The 13,376-nt window shown below is 39.5% G+C and overlaps 1 long non-coding RNA gene across 2 annotated transcripts in view; it reads left to right on the top strand.

Moving 5' to 3' along the window:
• Window positions 1-13,376, top strand: part of LOC126069175 (uncharacterized) — a 131,013-nt gene that overhangs the window by 33,651 nt on the left and 83,986 nt on the right. Inside the window, exons 2-3 of one of the 2 annotated variants that reach the window (XR_007515863.1) lie at window positions 1,724-1,818; window positions 3,237-3,495. This is a non-coding gene — a long non-coding RNA (uncharacterized LOC126069175). Of the gene's footprint in view, window positions 1-1,723; window positions 1,819-3,236; window positions 3,496-13,376 lie in introns of those variants that run through there. The other variant, XR_007515864.1, reaches the window with a different exon arrangement.

Genomic DNA, 13,376 nt, shown 5'->3' with positions numbered 1-13,376 from the left:
TAACCATCAAAGATTGTTTCTTTTTGTGTCTAAACCTTTTCATGAGTTTTTATAGTTGTGGTCTCATACAATATTTGTCCTTTTGTGATTCACTTATTTCACTCAGCACAATGCCCTCCAGATTCATCCATGTTGTGAGATGATTTGCACATTCATCATTGTTCTTTATCATTGCATAGTTGTCCACTGTGTGTATGTACCATAGTTTGTTTATCCATTCATCTGTTGATGGGCATCTAGGTTGTTTCCATCTTTTTGATATTGTGAACAATGCTGCAATGAACATGGGTGTGCATATGTCTGTTCATGTGACAACTCTTACTTCTCTAGGATGTATTCCTAGGAGTGGGATTGTTGGATCATATGGTATTTCTATTTCTAGCTTTCTAAGGAAGTGCTATATCATTTTCCAAAATGGTTGTACCATTTTGCATTCCCACCAGTAGTGCATAAGAGTTTCAATCTCCCCATAGCCTCTCCATCATTTGTTCTTTCCTGTTTTTTTTATTCCTGCCAGTAATGCCAGAGTGAGATGGTATCTCTTTGTGGTTTTGATTTGCATCTAGTGATCTCGAGCATTTCCTCATGTGTCTGTTAGCCACTTGAATGTCTTCTTTGATGAAGCATCTGTTCCTTTCCCTGGCCCATTTTTAATTGGATTATTTGTCTTTTTGTTGTAGAGGTGTTGGATTTTCCCATAGATTTTAGAGATTAGACCTTTGTCAGATTTGTCATAGCCAATTTTTTTTTCCCAATCTGTAGGTTCTCTTTTTACTCTTTTGGTGAAATCTTTTGATGAGCATAAGCGTTTAATTTTTAGAAGATCCCAGTTATCCACTGTATCTTCTAGTGTTTCTGTATTGTTAGTTATGGTTTGTATCCTGTTAATGCCATGTATCAGAGCCTCTAGTGTTTATCCTTTTTTTTTTTTCTACGATCTTTACAGTTTTTGGCTTTATATTTAGGTCTTTGATCCATTTTGAATTAGTTTTTGTATGGTGTGAGGTATGGGTCCTGTTTCTTTTTTTTCAACAGGACATTCCATTTTGCCAGCATCATTTGTTAAAAAGACTGTCTTATCAAAGATCAGTTGACCATAGGTACATGGATTTACATCTGGGTTCTCAAAAGAAAGGGTCTTTTGAAGGTCAGTAATTTGACTGAAATGGTTATTCTAATAGCTTAATGAATTCTAATTTCTTAGTGAAAAGTCCCAAGACTAGTTGCAGGAAAATCTGGTTCTCGGCCAGTTCTGCCGTCAATTTACTGTACTTCATTGGCCAAGCCATCTCACTTCTAAAACCAAAAAAGAAAAAAAAAAAGCCAAACCCATTGCCGTCAACTCCATTCTGACTCATAGCCACCCTACAGGACAGAGTAGAACTGCCCCATGGAGTTTCCGAGGAGTGAGTGGTGGATTTGAACAGCCAACCTTTATGGTTAGCAGCCGAGCTCTTAAACACTGCACCACCGGGGCTCCATGTCACCTCTGGCTGCTCCAATTTCTTTACCTCTAAATCAAAGTTGAACTTGACAACTCTAAAGCCACAGGTCCTTCCAGCTCTAATATTCCATTTATTAAATCATTTATTCAACAAATATTTACTGGCCACTTGCTATGTTCTAGGTATTGTGATACGTTCTGAGGATAGTGTGATGAATAAGACATAGTTCCTGCTCCCATGGACATAAGATACTAATAATGTGTTTTGTTTTGTTTTAGGGGGAAGGGGCTGGCCACAGAAAGCTGCTCTAAGAAGACAGCATTTGGCTGTGACTTAAAAAGGAAGGAGGAACTGGCCATGTGAAAAAATTAGAGTAAGTGTGTCTTAGTTATCTAGTGCTACTGTAACAGAAATACCACAAGTAGGAGCCTTTAACAAACAGAAGTTTATTCTCTTACAGTCTAGGAGGCTTGAAGTCTGAATTCAGGGCTCGAGCTTCAGGGGAAGGCTTTCCCTCTTTGTTGGCTCTGGAGGAAGGTCCTTGTCATCATTCTTCCCCTCCTTTAGGAGTTTCTCAGCATAGGGACCCCAAGTCCGAAGGACGTGTGCTTCTGGTTTTACTTTCTTGGTGGCATGATGCCCCCCTGTCTCTCTGCTTGCTTCTCTCTTTTATATCTCAAAAGAAATTGGCTTAAGATAAAACCAAATCTTGTCGATTGAGTCCTGCCTCAGTAACATAACTGCCTCTAACCCTCCTCATTAACATCATAGAGGTAGGATTTACAACATATAGGAAAATCACATCAGATGAGAAAATGGTGGACAATGACATATTACTGAGAATCATGGACTAGCCAAGTTGACACACAAATTTTTTTTCTTTTTTTTATTTTATTGTCCTTTAAGTGAAAGTTTACAAATCATGTCAGTCTCTCATACAAAAATTTATATACACCTTGATATGTACTTCTAGTTGCTCTCCCCCTAAAAAGACAGCATACTCCTCCTCTCCACCCTGTATTCCCCATGTCCATTCAGCCAGCTCCTGTCCCCCTCTGCCTTTTCATCTCCCCTCCAGACAAGAGCTGCCCACATAGTCTCATGTGTCTACTTGAGCCAGTATCATTTTCTATCTTATAGTCCAGTCCAATCCCTTTCTGAAGAGTTGGCTTTGGGAATGGTTCCAGTCTTGGGTTACCAGAAGGTCTGGGGACCATGACCTCCGGGGTCCTTCTAGTATCAGTCAGACCAATAAATCTGGTCTTTTTATGAGAATTTGGGGCCTGCAGCCCACTGCTCTCCTGCTCCCTCAAGGATTCTCTGCTGTGTTCCCTGTCTGCTCTCCTGCTCCCTCAGGGATTCTCTGCTGTGTTCCCTGTCAGGGCAGTCATCGGTTGTAGCTGGACACCATCTAGTTCTTCTGGTCTCAGGCTGATGTAGTCTCTGGTTTATGTGGCCCTTTATGTCTCTTGGGCTCATAGTTACCTTGTGTCTTTGGTGTTCTTCATTCTCCTTTGCTCCAGATGGGTTGAGACCAGTTGATGCATCTTAGATGGCTGCCTACTAGCATTTAAGACCCCAGATACCACTCTCCAAAGTGGGATGCAGAATGTTTTGTTAATATATTTTATTATGCCAATTGGCCTAGATGCCCTCTGAAACCATGGTCCCCAGATGCCCGCCCCTGCTACTCTGGCCTTCAAAGCATTCAGTTGTATTCAGGAAACTTCTTTGTGTTTGGTTCATCCCAGTTGTGCTGACCTCTCCTGTATTGGACACACAAATTTTTAGGGGACACGATCCAATCCATAACAAAGAGCAACGATTGTTCCTGACAGAGGACATAGCAACTGTAAAAGCCCTGAGGTGGGAAGAAGTTTGGAGTGTTGCAGGGAGCCAAGCAGAAAAGGAATGCCAATGTGACTGGAGTGTGATGTGCAATGCGCAGAGTGGTACTGGATGACATTGGACAGCTGTGAGTCATAGGTACAACTTTAGGTATTACGTAGGTTACTCTGGAAAACAGTAAAGAAGTTATACGAAGGGGTATGACAAGATCAAGTTTGTATTTTTAAAAACATTACTCAGGCTGCAGTGTGAAAACTGTACAGGAGGAAGAAAAGAGTGGGAGAGGGGTGTCAAATTAGTAATAAATTGCCCACAACACACTAAGTATAGGACATTATGTGTTGATGTTAGGTGCCATCGAGTCTGGTATGACTCATAGCAACCCTATGTACAACAAAATGAAATACTGCCTGGTCCTCAGCCATCCTTATAGTCCTTGCTATGTTTGAGCCCATTGTTGCAGGTGCTCTGTCAATCCACTTCGTTGACGGTCTTCCGCTTTTTCACTGACCTTCTACTTTGCTAAGCAAGATGTCCTTCTTCAGGGCCTGGTCCCTCCTGACAACATGTTCAAAGTATGTGAGATAAAGTCTTGCCAGCCTTGCTTCTAAGGAGCATTCTGGCTGTAGTTCTTTCAAGACAGATTTGTTGGTTCTTCTGGCAGTCCATGGTATATTCAATATTCTTCACCAACATCATAATTCCAAGGGATGAATTCTTCTTTGGTCCTCTTTATTCATTGTACAGCTTTCACAAGAATATAAGGCAATTGACAATACCATGGCTTGGGTCAGGTACATCTTAGTCCACAAGGTGACATCTTTGCTTTTCAACACTTTAAAGAGGTCTTTTGCAGCAGATTTGCCAAGTGCAATATGTCACGTTTGATTTCTTGACTATTGCTTCCATGGATGTTGATTGTGGATCTAAGTAAAATGAAATCCTTGACAACTTCAATCTCTCCGTTTATCATGATCTTGCTTAATGGTAGAGCTGTGAGGATTTTTGTTTACTTTATGTTGAGGTGTAATCCATACTGAAGGCTTCATCTGCATCAGTAAGTGCTTCAAGTCCTCTTCATTTTCAGAAAGCAAGGCTGTATCATCTGCATAATGCAGATTGTTAATGAGTCTTCCTCCAACCCCGATGCCCCATATTCTTCATGTAGTCCACCTTTTCCGATTATTTGCTCAGCATACAGATTGACTAAGTATGGTGAAAGGATACAACCCTGACGCACGCTTTCCTGATTTTAAATGAGGCAATATCCCCTTGTTTTGTTTGAACAACTGCCTCTTGGCCTATGTACTGGCTCTGCTTGAGCACAATTAAGTGTCCTGAAATTCAAAATGTTATCCATCATTACGTTATGATCTACCTAGACAAATGCCTTTGCATAGTCAATAAAACACAGGTAAACATCTTTCTGGTATTCTCTGCTTTCAGCCAAGATCCGTCTGACACCAGCAATGATATCCTTTGTTTCATGTCCTCTTCTGAATCAGGCTTGAATTTCTGACAGTTCCCTGTTGATGTACTGCTTCAACCACTTTTGAAAGATTTCAGTGAAATTTTACTTGCATGTGATACTAATGATATTGTTTCATAATTTCCGCATTCAGTTGGATCACCTTTCTTTGGAATAGGTACATATATGGATCTCTTCCTGTCAGTTTGACAGGTAGCTGTCTTCCAAATTTCTTGGCATAGACAAGTGAGCACTTCCACTGCTGTATCCATTTGTTGAAAATCTCAACTGGTATTCTGTAAATTCCCAGAGCCTTGTTTTTCACCAATGTCTTCACTGCAGCTTGGATTCTACCTTCAGTACCATGAGTTCTTGATCACACCTCCTGAAATGGTTGAATGGTGACCAATTCTTTTTGGTATAGTGACTCTGTATATTCCTTCTATCTTCATTTGATGCTTCCTGTGTCATTCAATATTTTGCCCATAGAATTCTTCAGTGTGGCAACTCAAGGCTTGAATTTTTTCTTCAGTTGTTTCAGCTTGAGAAATGTGGAGTGTGTTCTGTCCTTTTGGTTTTATAACTCCAGGTCTTAGCACTTTTCATCATGATACTGTACTTTGTCTTCTCGGGCTTCCCTTTGAAGTCTTCTGTTCAGCTGTTTTACTTCATCATTTCTTCCATTCAGTTTAGCTACTCTATGTTCAAGAGCAAGTTTCAGAGTTTCTTTTGACATCCATTTTGCTCTTTTCCTTCATTCTGTCCTTTTAATGACATTTTGCTTTCTTCACGTGTGATGTTCTTGATGTCATCCCACAACTCACCTGGTTTTCAGTCATTAGTGTTCAGTGCATCAGTTGTGTTCTTCAGACGGTCTCTAAATTCAGGTGAGATATACTCAAGGTCACACTTGGGCTCTTGTGGACTTGTTTTAATTTTCTTCAGCTTCGACTTGAACAGCATATGAGCAATTGATGGTCTGTTCCTCGATTGGCCCCTGGCCTTATTTTGACTGATGGTGTTGTGTTTTTCCATTGTCTCTTTCCACAGATGTCGTGATTTGATTCCTGTGTATTCCACGGGGTGAGGTCCACGTGTATAGTCACCATTTATGTTAGTGAAAAAAGGTATTTACGTTGAAGAAGTCATTGGTCTTACAAAATTCTATCAGCGATCTCTGGCATCATTTCTACTACCAAGGCCAAATTGTCCAAATACCATTCCAACTTATTTGTTTCAAACTTTTGCAATTCAATCACCAGTAATTATCAATGCATACTGATTGCATGTTCGATCAATTTCAGGCTGCAGAAGTTGATAAAAATCTTAAATTTCTTCTTCTTTTGCCTTAGTGGTTGGTGCATAAATTTTGATAATAGTCGTATTAAGTGGTGTTCCTTGTAGGCGTATGGATACTATCCTATCACTGAAAGCATTGTACTTCAGGATAGATGTTCTTTTTGATGATGAATGCAATGCCATTCATCTTCAATTTGTCACTTTCAGCACAGTAGACCATATGATTGTCCAATTCATAATGGCTCATACAAGTCCATTTCAGCTCACTATATGCTAATCAGAAAATCTAAACTAGTTACTACAACTTTCTAAAGGGTGTAACTCTTCAAGATGGCATATGTATGTAATTGGTAAGAAACCAGTTGATGTGGCATAGAGTAAAATTACATCTTGGAAGAAAAGAAAAAAAATTATTATGTTCCTTGTAAAGGACTTTATATCGGCTAATGGACTACATTTTAGAATGTGTATATACAGCTAAACATTGTCAGAACTACAATGTCAGAACATTATGATGATGTACAATTTTCTGCTTCTAAAATAGTGTTAAACCTTAGGCTTGGGAACAAAAGAATCAGCAGTGATACAATTTACCAATCATTTGGTAATATGTTAACATCTCTGACTAAAGACTAGAGCCCTCATGGTGTTTATTGCTTCAATAAACATGCAATTAGTTTGAAGAGAAAAGATCAGCCCAGCTGGCATCTATAGATATACTGGTCCTCAATTGTCATTAGCCAGAATTTCACCAGCTGTCAACAAAACCTTCCAGGAGTATATCTCAATTGCCTGGAAGATTCACACTTTCGGAATAACACATAGCCCAAGAATGCTTTAGCAATACATTATTACTATGATACCAAAAAAAAAAAAAAATGCACTGCCGTCGAATTGACTCCAACTTATAGCGACCCTATAGGACAGGGTAGAACTGCCCCATAGATTTTCCAAGGAGCGCCTGGCGGATTTGAACTGCCAACCCTTTGGTTAGCAGCCGTAGCACTTAACCACTACGCTACCAGGGTTTCCAAATAGTTAAAAAAAAAAAATTCATATACCATTGGTAGCAAAAGTATCAGCTAACGATATCATGCATAATTTATCTCCACAGAAAGAAAAAATGATAGTAACTCTTATTGCATTCACCTCTCTCCATGTTGGATGAATGTAAAAACCAGAACAGGTAAGGAGCCCTATACTAAGGCTCTACCACACGGCTTTAATATAAGACTGCAAAGAGAAAGGCCTTGGTAGAAATAAGGTAAGCTGTTGTATGTACCTACTTAAGAAAGAAAAGCTGATACTATTAAAGATTTTAAGCTCTGAAATGAATCCTGGTATTTTTCTATGATTTCCATATTTAAAAAAGCAAGATTTTAGGTACAAATCAAGATAATAAGGAATTGATTCAGAGACAAATCACCCATTTGCGGGTAACTGCTAGTTTTTAGCTGTGTGTCTCTGTGAGTCAGAATCGACTTGATGGCAACGGATTTGGTTTGGTTTTTTGGCTGTGTAATGCATAGCTCAGTAGCAGAGCATTCCAGAAAGGCTGCTGAGGCACAAAGCTAAACTTAGCTTTCACCAGGAGTCAAAAGGCCCAGTGAACTTCAACTGAGAATCCAAAGCACAAGGCAGCATGTTTGCATATATATAAACTGCAACAAAGCAGCATGCTGCCTTTAAAAGCAGTGCCTCTATATGCGTGTTTAAGCTGGAATAGTGCCAACAATTCTATTTTAGAGAACTAAGAGAGCTGTAAATAAATGTGTCTGACAAAAAGTCAAGACAAGAGAATGGCCCACTGTTGAATTTCCAACTTTTGTGGGGATTGCAACATGCTACTTATTTTTATGAAACTGTCCCCAGGGTTCTGAGCATTTGGCTACACATTTTGAAATTATTGATAATCCTTTAAACTTCCACAAAACCAGGATTTATACATCCATGTCTTTGCTTCCGGTGATTTGTCAACTGGTGACTGCCTCTACCTCAAGGTCCAGTTCAAATGTCTTATCCTCCCTTCTGCAAGTAATAGCCCTTTCTACCTGACCCACCTCCTCCACAAGCAACTCAATTGCCCTTATGCATATGTTTACTTTATATGTACCCGATTACCAAACCTTTCAAAGAAGTAGCGTAGCTTAGATGTTAAGAACATCAACTTTAGAGAAACCAGACCTGGATCCAAATTCCAGCTCCACTATTCACTATCTGTGTGACTTTGAGCAAGGTGATCAGCCTCTCTGAGGCTCAATTCCATTACCTAGAAACATGGATATTTATTTCCAGTACCTTTATCTCATGCTCTTCTCTAAATTTTTTTTTTCTCTAAATGCTTTAAGTTGTTTGATAGCACTAGGCAATCGCTTCGCTCAATCCTTCCAACTTTCTGCATCTTCATTTACTTATATAGTTATCTCCCCTCTTCTTTCAAAATTCAAGTGTAACTTTCCCCAGGAAGTTTTCCACAATTACTTCTCCTCCAATAGATTCCAAACTCCATACTCTAAGAACAGTTAACATACGATAATAACTTCTATAAAAAAGTGTGAAAGCCATCCATGTTGTTTCATGTGGTGGTAGCTAGTTCACTTTCTTAGTTGTAAGCTCACTTTCTTAGTTGTATACTAAGTAAACTATTGTGTGAATATATCACAACTTATCTTTTGGAAAGTTTCAAGTCTTTTACTATTATGCATAGTGCTGCAAAGAACAAGCTAGTACATACCTTTTGGTAACATATCCACACGTTTGGTTTGCTGAGTCACAGGATATACATGTATTCAAATTAGTTGTTGTTCTTGTTAGGTGCTGTCAAGTTGGTTCCAACTCATAGTGACCCTATGTACCACAACACGAAACACTGCCAGGTCCTGCACCACCCTTACGTTGTTATGCTTGAGCCCATTGTTGCAGCCACTGTGTCAATCCATCTTGTTGAGGGTCTTCCTCTTTTCCGCTGACCCTCTATTTACCAAGCATGATGTCCTTCTCCAGGGACTGATCCCTCCTGACAACATGTCCAAAGTATGTGAGACGCAGTCTGGCCATCCTTGCTTGTAAGAAGCATTCTGGTTATACTGCTTCCAAGACACACTTGTTCATTCTTTTGGCAGTCCATGGTATATTCAATATTCTTTGCCAATACCACAATTTAAAGGCATCAATTCTTCTTCGATCTTCTTCGATCGTCTAGCTTTCACATGTATATAACGTGATTGAAAATACCATGGCTTGAGTCAGGCGCATCTTGGTCTTCAGGTTGACATCTTTGCTTTTCAACACTTTAAAGAGGTCCTTTGCAGCAGATTTGCCCAATGCAATGCGTCTTGATTTCTTTACTGCTGCTTCTATGGCTGTCGATTGTGGATTCAAGTAAAATGAAATCCTTGACAACTTCAATCTTTTCTTTATCATGATGATGCTTATTAGTCCAATTGTCAGGAATTTTGCTTTCTTTATGTTTGCTTTCATTATGGTTATCATTATGTGGCTTACTGGTCCAATTGTGAGGATTTTTGCTTTCTTTATGCATACTGAGCCTGTGGTCTTTGATCCTCATCAGTAAGTGCTCCAAGTCCTGTTCACTTTCAGCAAGCAAGGTTGTGTCATCTGCCTAACGCAGGTTGTTAATGAGTCCTCCTCCAATCCCGATGCCACTTTCCTCTTCATATAGTCCAGTTTCTCAGATTATTTGCTCAGCATACAGATCGAATAGGTATGGTGAAAGAATATAACCCTGAGGCACACCTTTCCTGAGTTTAAACCAATCAGTATCCCCCTGTTCTGTCCAAACAACTGCCTCTTAATCTATGTAAAGGTTCCTCATGAGCACAATTAAGTGTTCTGGAATTCCCATTCCTCGCAATGTTATCCATAATTTATCATGATCCACACAGTCGAATGCCTTTTGCATAGCCAATAAAACACAGGTAAACATCCTTCTGGTATTCTCTGCTTTCAGCCAGGATCCATCTGACATCAGTAATGATATCCCTGGTTCCATGTCTTCTTCTGAATCTGGCCTGAATTTCTGTCGATACACTGCTGCAGCTGCTTTTGAATGATCTTCAGCAAAACTTTGCTTGCAGATGATATAAATGATATTGTTCGATAATTTCCGCATTTGGTTGGATCGTCTTTCTTAGGAATAGGCATAAATATGTAGCCCTTCCAGTTGCTTGGCCAGGTAGCTGTCCTCCAAATTTCTTGGCATAGATGAGTGAGTACTTCCAGCACTGAATCCATTTGTTGAAACATCTCAATTGGTATTCCGTCAATTCCTGGAGCCTTGTTTGTCGCCAATGCCTTCAGTGCAGCTTGGACTTCTTCGTTCCATACCATCAGTTCCTGATTATATGCTACCTCTTGAAATGGTTGAATGTTGACTAATTCTTTTTGGTATAATGACTCTGTGTATTCCTTCCATCTTCTTTTGATGCTTCCTGCGTCGCTTAGTATTTTCCCCATAGAATACTTCACTATTGCAACTCCAGACTTGAATTTTTTCCTCAGTTCTTTCAACTTGAGAAAAGCCAAGTGTGTTTTTCCCTTTTGGTTTTCTATCTCCAGCTCTTTGCACATGTCATTATAATACTTTACTTTGTCTTCTTCAGCTGCCCTTTGAAATCAAATTATTAGTTACTGCTAAAAGTTTTCTAAAGTGGTTCTACCAATGTATTACTCATAACAGCTGTGTAGGTGCATCCCAGTTGTTCCAGATCCTCACCAACACCTGGTATTATCAGGTTTTTTTTTTTGTTTATTTTTTAGGTATTTTGTTAGGTGGGCTGCACTTTAATAGATGGAAGATAATCAGAAAGATGTAGAATATTCAACACACATAGTTGAAGACATAATATGGGATAAAGTAAAACTGTTTCATGTTTATACCCCACCGAGTTTAGATTGTTCAATAAATCAGTTACATTTCTTTAGGAGTTGGACTTCCTCCTATATGGATTACATGGGACAGCAGAAACTATACCTTATACATCCTTGCCCTTGATGACTTCCACAGGGCCCAACACATAGTAGGCGCTCATGTTTGGTGAATAAATGAATAAAGGCACAAATATCTCCTTTTATGAGAGACTTGCTACACCCCAAGGCTGGAGAAAGCAAAGAATGGCGGCGCTTCATGGAGCAAGAGAAGCTTAAAGGATGAATTGGATTAAAGCTGGAAAAAGAGGAGAGATAGTGGAAATAAAAGTACAAAGATGAAAATGAGAGTTATATGAAAGAGAGAATGGAGAGCTAGATCTGAAAAAGTTGACTAGGGCTCTACATCTAATAGTATGGCATGGAGTTACCTGCCAGGAGAGAGAGAAACATAGGTGTGCATCATCGAGGTACTAAAACCTTCCTGGAAGAAGAGAGAAGAAAGGAGAGAAGAAGAGTGACCACCACCACCCTAAACAAAGCCTTCAATATGGCCAGTCCCATGGCATTACGGTATCTACTTGAATATGCTTGGCTTTTGCCAGATCTAAGTTTCAGTCAGAGCTGGTATTCAATCCTCCAGGGGGTTCAAACTGAAGATTTTCCTTTTCCATTTGCTACAGAACCATTTGTCATTTTCCCTTTAAGTCAATAGCTGAAAGCCACTGTGTCACAAGTCTACCCATTTCAAGCCAGCCTGAGTCATATCAGCAAGCAGAGTTGGCACTGACCTTTTCATATTCGGTATTTGACTGCCTGGCCCATCAGTGGGTCTCATGTCTCTCTGTTTACAACTTCACTAAACTGTAAAGAGGGGACCGTCAGTCAAAATACCAAGCGCAGAAAGGTCACAGCGGACAGTTTACTATTTGCCGATGATTTTTAATCATTCACTCTGCAATACACCCGAGACTCTGTGGTTAATTCCATTTGTTCTTGACAGAAAGAATTTCACCCAGCCCTCCCTGTCGGTTTTAAAAAGAAACCAGAGACAAATACAATAGAATCTCAGTATATTCAGGGGACTGGGGATAATTTGATTCAATTCAATAGGTTTTTCTTCAGTACTTTTTACATACTGAGCAATGTGTGGATTACTACAAAAGAAACAAAAATCATGTCCTTCACTTAACTGAGTTTTGGAAATGAATGTAGATAGACAAGACATATACATATAACTCACAGGTTCTCAAGCCCTTCATATTCTCTGGGTATTAAAGTCATCAAAGTACATTGGATCGATTGGATAAATTCTAATACTGTCATAGAATGGAATACTATGTATCCCTCTAAAACATAGTTTCTCAATCTCAGCACTATCAACTTTGGGGGCTGGATAATTCCTTGTCATGAGGCATCTGTCCTGTGCATTATAAGATGTTTAGCAGCATTCCTGGCATACCCACTGACAGTAACACTTTCAGCAGTTGTGACAATCCAAAATGTTTTAAGACATTGTCCCCTGGGGAACAAAATCTCCCCTGGTTTAGAACTACTCCTCTAAAAAATGAAAGAGGTTTATATTCACTGACACATTATTAGTGCACAGTACAAGATGTAGAAGATTTTTCTCTTTCTATATGTAGTGAAGAAAGCCTGGACCAGTAATTCTCTACCCTGGGTATCATTATAATTAGTGGAAGAGTTTTTTAAAAAGTCTCTGGAGGTACACCTAGGCTCTGGCACAGACCTGCCTTAGGGCCAAAGAATTTGCATTTTTAATAAGTCCCCAGGTGATGCCCATGCCGCTAGTCTGAGGACCAAGCTTTGAAAATCTCTGTTCTAGAAGGATATACCCCAAATTATTGACAGGGTATACCCCAAATTATCTTTCTTAGAGTAGAAGAAAAGAGGAAGTTCTATTTTAAATCTTACATTCTTCTGTATTGTTTGAATATTTATGATAGGCATGGATTGCTTTTAATAATAGGTTTTCGATTTCTAAAAATAAAGTGATATTCAAGAAAATAACTGATATTTCACTCTCTGGCTTCCATCTACTCATGGTCTCTAGTATCACCATGGAGAGACCTCTTCTCTAGCATTCCTCCAAAGCTACTCATGGTGTGCCCCCAAAGATTTTTGAGAGTTTTCAAGAAATGCCTCCCAGGTGCTCCTAAAGCACTCTCAGCTACGGCCACCATGTGGCTTCTATCCTAGTCTTTATTACTTGCTTCTGCTACCCTTGTCTCTCAACTTATGAAGTCACATTATAGCGTCTTTTCCTAGTGCTCCCTAATCCTCCAAATGCAAAGGCAAAGCTGAATTCCTTGAAGAAACTGGAAGAATATCCCCACTCCTGTGCTGGGCTGGATTAAGCTTGTCAATTATACATGGCAGTAGAAGCAGGGTAAAGCAATGAGACGAAA

Source organism: Elephas maximus, chromosome X, assembly GCF_024166365.1.
Source record: "Elephas maximus indicus isolate mEleMax1 chromosome X, mEleMax1 primary haplotype, whole genome shotgun sequence".
Classification (NCBI taxonomy): Eukaryota; Metazoa; Chordata; class Mammalia; order Proboscidea; family Elephantidae; genus Elephas; species Elephas maximus.
This window is presented reverse-complemented; position numbering and strand designations above follow the sequence as displayed.